The sequence below is a fragment of the Pipistrellus kuhlii genome, unplaced genomic scaffold (assembly GCF_014108245.1).
Source record: "Pipistrellus kuhlii isolate mPipKuh1 unplaced genomic scaffold, mPipKuh1.p scaffold_m20_p_1, whole genome shotgun sequence".
NCBI classification, from domain to species: Eukaryota; Metazoa; Chordata; class Mammalia; order Chiroptera; family Vespertilionidae; genus Pipistrellus; species Pipistrellus kuhlii.
Window position 1 is genome coordinate 55332621 of NW_023425404.1, and position 5217 is coordinate 55337837.

The 5217-nt window shown below is 43.9% G+C and overlaps 1 pseudogene; it reads right to left on the reverse strand.

Moving 5' to 3' along the window:
* Nucleotides 1–787: 787 nt before the first annotated feature.
* LOC118727002 lies at nucleotides 788–3346 on the reverse strand (annotated as a pseudogene).
* Nucleotides 3347–5217: the final 1871 nt, after the last annotated feature.

Below are 5217 nucleotides of genomic sequence, written 5' to 3' on the forward strand. Positions count from 1 at the left end.
AAAAATGAAAGAGATACTATACTACAGAGAATTTTCATTTACTCTGAATGCAGTTTCTTCTATTAATATCTTAAATTAGTATAGTATATTTATTGCAATTAATAAATTGATATTGATACACTATTATCAATTAAACTTCATATTTTAAATAATATTTCCTTAGTTTTTACCTAATGCCCTCTTTCTATTTTAGTATCTCATCCAGGATACCATAGTATATTTAGTTGTCATGTCTCCTTCTTGACAACTTCTCTTAACTATGACAGTTTCTTAGACTTTCCTTGTTTGGTGATGACCATGACAGTTTTGAGGAGTACGGGTCATGCATTTTGTAAAATGTCCTGCTATTAAACATTTTTTGATGTTTTTCTCTTAATTAGACTGTAGTTATGGGTTTTTGGGAATAAGACCACAGAGATAAAGTGCCATTTCTTATCATATCAAGGGTACATACTGTCAACATGAATCATCATTGTTGATGTTGACCTTGATCACCTGGCTGAGGTAATTTTTGTCAGATTTATCCACTGTAAAGTTACTTCCCACCCAACTCCTTCCTATACTGTCCTTTTTTGAATAAAGTCACTATGTGCAGCTCATAGCTAAGAAGTTATTTTCCACCTCCTTGATGATGAAATATATAATAAATTATCCAGAATTCTTCTTTTGGAAGGTTTGTTTTTTTCTACCCCATTTATTTATTCAATTATTTATTTATGTCATTATAGACTAGTGGATATTTATTCTATACTTTGAGTTAGGGTCCAATATTACTTAATTTTGTTCCTCAAGTTGTTTCAACTTTGGCCATTGGGAGCTTTTTTAGTTGGCTCTGCTGCTCCAGGCGCTCCTCATTGGGCTGTAGATTCATCTCATCCTCATCCTCAGGCTTGCCCAGATCCATCTCCTCTGGGTTGTCCTGCTGTGTGAGCTCAGCCAGCTCCTCCCAGGAAGCATCGCTCCACACCAACAGGATCTTCCTCTGGGCCCGTGGGGGCTGGTTGATCTTAGCCTCCGCTGCCAGCTGCTTAGCCCTTGCTCCAGTGGCTTCCTCTCATCCTTGCCACTCTGCTCCTGGGTGAGGTCAGTTATGGTGTGACACCTTGAGCATGTGCAAGGCCATGAAAGTGACCTGCACGGTGTGCGTAGCCTGCGTGCTTTGGCAGATCTGCTGTATCTCCTGGTGTTCTTGTTACCTTGCTGGTTCTTAAAGTCCTTCCACGTTTGCTAGGAGGCCCCAGTCATCCAGGGTTGCAGATTTGGGAGTTGTAGATGGCTTGGGCGTGGTCAGTCGCCCCCGTTTTCACTCCCTATCCGCAAACCACAGGCACATCTCCCGGGTGTGCTTGTGTGACCAAATCTCCCTGGCATTCTGGTAGGTGCCACGCCAGTGGGAGACTCCATAGATATTCACCACCTTTTTTATATAATTATTGCTCATATTGTCCTGCTGGGCGGATGCCACCGCCTCTGGCACCTTCTGCAGAAGCCTCAGGGCCTGGTCTTAAGTCTCATGTCAGAGCTCCAGCTTGCACGCTCGCACCACACACCTGCCAGGTCATCCATCTGCTTGAAGCTCACCTTGGTGGCCTCCTTCAGGACGATGCACACTGTCCTCCTCATAACCCTTTGCAAACCTGACCTATGAGGGTAGGGTTTGCCCGTAGCCTTGAGAGGGTTCTGCGGCTGCCTAGATCCCGTGTGTGTGTTTGATGATCTCCAGGAGCGGGCAGCCCCGGTGCAGAGTCAAGAGCTTGTGCCACTCAGCAGGTGGTGCGGGTTTGGGCACAGCCAGACGCGGTAGAGGAGCTCGGGCTGCTGGCTGACGAGCTGCTCGAAGAGGCCAGGCACAGTTTCACGGCCACGGTGGCGTCCTCCTCCTCCGCCCCAGCTCTGAGGTGGTTTCCATCGGAGCTGTGACCCCGCCCTCCTCCAACAGGGCGGAGCTGTCCAACAGCTGGATGAAGTCCTGTGCGTTGACAGTGACCAGACCGGATGGACGCCTCATACACCTGACAACTCTTCTCACAGTGGCCACTGAAGATGTACTGGTTGGTCAGCAAGCACCAAAACTTTCTTCACTGGTTGGGTGAGGCCGTCCTCGCCTCCCTCTCCTCCCCAGGCTGAGCGGCTGTACTTGATCTGGGTTATGGGAGATGAGGCCGCAGAGCTCCTGCCATAGCTGATAATTGGACTTGCGGGCCTCGGACACTAAGTTTACCACAGCGGCCAGGCACTGTGTGGCCTCGTCCAGCTGATTGCTCCATTTGAGGATTTGAGATACTCCATGTGCTCCTCTGCACTCTCAGGGCTCAGCTTAAGGAAGTGCCATGGCCCCGCATGGCTCAGGTGCGAGCCCAAGAAGCCAGGTACAGGGGCCAAACAGGAGAGTGTTGTGTGATGGCCAATGCCGGGGGGGGGGGGGGGGGGGGGGGGGCCAGTTTGGAAATGTGGCAGGTGTGTGTGTGTGTGTGTGTGTGTGTGTGTGTGTGTGACACGGACCTGGTACATGGGAATTGGCAATATTCTAGCCACAGAAGCGGCATCTGGTGCATGAACACAAAGGCCCTCTCGCGGCCGGAATTGACATCTTCGCAGTCAGGGAGTGGCACCAGAGTTTGTAGCTACAGGACAGCAGCTCCAGTGCCTGCTCACACAGCTGATTCAGCCTGGGCTTCAGACTCCTCGTTTGAATTCTGTGTGTCGGAGCCAGCAGTCGACAGAGAACTGGTTCTGCAGGGTTTGCTCCTCATAGGGGAGGTTCTCTTCTTCCACAGTGAGCTCTCCCTGGTGGCCTTCTTCAGGATGCTGCGGGCATCACTTAGCTGCCACTCTGGCCCGGAGAGTGGCACCATCACCACCATTTTCCCTGACTGCTTAGTTACAGGCTGGTGCCACGTCATAGTCTTTTATTCTTTTTTATAGTCCAATTCCTTTATTTTTTTGAAATATTAAATTTATATATTTTTATGGTCCATATCTGATCATCCCAATGCCTGAAATTGTTCCAGGTCTGTTTTTGTGTGCCTTTGTTTCTGTGAATTTTGCTCTTGGTGGCTTGCTTCCTTGTCAGTGTAGTGCATTTAAAAAATACGAATTATTAACTATTATTTCTCTTATGTATAGAAATTCTCCGAGGCTTGAGGTTGGGGGTATACTCTCCCAAAGAGGACTGTTCATTGCTTCTGCCAAACAGATGCCTGAGAGCCCTATGGGCCTCACAGCACTTTAAATCACAGTGCTAAGCGTTTAGATTTTAGGTTTCATTATCAAGTGAAACCTGGATTTCTCCAAGTTACGCATTCTCCAGAGAGATCTTTCTTTCAGAATTTACATCTAAATCCATGGTTTCTGGGTTTAGGTTTTATACTGAGACTCCTTCAATCCATCATTCTGCCCCCATCTCATTAAAGAGTGTTCCTAGTCCTACTATCTTCTTAAGGCCTTGTAGCCAGACTACCTGGATTTCAATTCTGGCTTTGCTGTTTGCCAGCTTTGTGACTTTAACCACCTTAATTTTAATTTCCTTATCAACAGAACAGGGATAATCATAACTACCTCATCGGGTTAATAAGAGATTAGAGTTAACATATATAGAGTACTTAGAACAATGCCTGGCACATAGCAAGCCCATTTTGTTGGTATCCATGTCTGATGTTAGGGTAGCTGGAAAACTTCTGTTCTTGATTAGCTTCCTGGACTTGTATTTCATTTGTGGCTTCAGCAAAGTTCTTACTTTGTTGCAGATTTAACTATTCATTTAAAATTGTTGTAACAGTCAAGAGTTTAGGGTTCAATCAAGAAGCAACATATAGGTAAGTAGAGAGGCAGATCACATGAGATCTCCCTCTCATGTGATTGTTGTTGTTATTTTACAGGGACTTGACTTTAAGCAATTATAGAAGATGGTTAAGAAGTCTCTGAAGCTTAGCTCTTGTCTTTGCTGGGGCTTAAAGTGCATAAGGCAGGCAAGGGAAGATGGATGTAAAGGGGTAGAAAGTAAGAGCAATTTGAAACTCACAAGTGAGAGCCCATGAGGATGAATAAAGACCCTATTAGTATTTTTTTATTTATTTTTTATTATTATTTTTTTAATTTTTGATGGTGGCATGGGTGTTCTGCAGGTGCCAGAGTCCTTTGTCACAGAACTAAACACACACATGTGGCCCAGGAGCTAGAGAAGGTGAAGGAAGATTTAGGAAGAGTCAAGGTGGAGCTTTTGGTGTACTTGTTTCCTCAGGCCTAGGGTAAGCCAGCAGAGAGCAACCTGTATGAGTTACAAAATGCTTCCTGCCTCATTTCCCCTCTCCAAATATCTCCCATGACCCACTCTTAACTGGAATCTACAGGAAAGGGAATTCTTGGAAATATAGGTCAGCTTAGCCAAGTTGACATATTATAAAGCCACTATACTAGTGTTTTAAATATTTTGTGAGGTGCTGTAAGATGTTATGTAGAAGGGAAATGTCAGGATCTCTATTTCACCTTTGTGAGGATAGGGAAATATCTTCCATTGACTTCTTTTGTACTCCAGTGCTTAGCACATTAACCTTTACATGGTAACTTCCTAATAAATTTTTGCTGAATAAATGAGTATGTCATAGTAAGAGCCAGGGATACGAGGTTCAGATATGTTCCTTTCTTCCCTCGTGGAATTCAGAGTCTAGTTAGGCCAGACAAATGTAGAGAAATATGCATTAGAAATATGTATATATACGCACAATCTTTGCCAACATATATGGTGAACAATTAAAATGTAGTATAAAAATAAGTTGTGCCCTAGCAGGTTTGGTTCATTGGATAGAGCATTGGCCTGTGGACTGAAGGGTCCCTGGTTTGATTCAGGCCAAGGGCAAATGCCAGGTTGAAGTCTTGATCCCCAGTAGGGTGCATGCAGGAGGCAGCCAACCCAAGAGTCTCTCTCATCATTGATGTTTCTCTCTCTCTCTCTCCCCCTTCCTTTCTGAAATCAATAAAAATGTATTTTTAAAAAATAAGTTGTTATATTATTAAAAGATGTCTAAAATAATTTAAAAGAAACTAATTTTAAATTAAACTTATTGGAATGACACTGATTAATAGTTAAAATAATTTTTAAATATGAAGTTCTAGTTTTTTAAATTTAAAATGGGAACGACTGAGATTTAGCAAGATATATATTAACTTAGAAAAAAAGGTTTTGAAAAAATTTTTCTGATTCTAAAAATTTGGAAACAA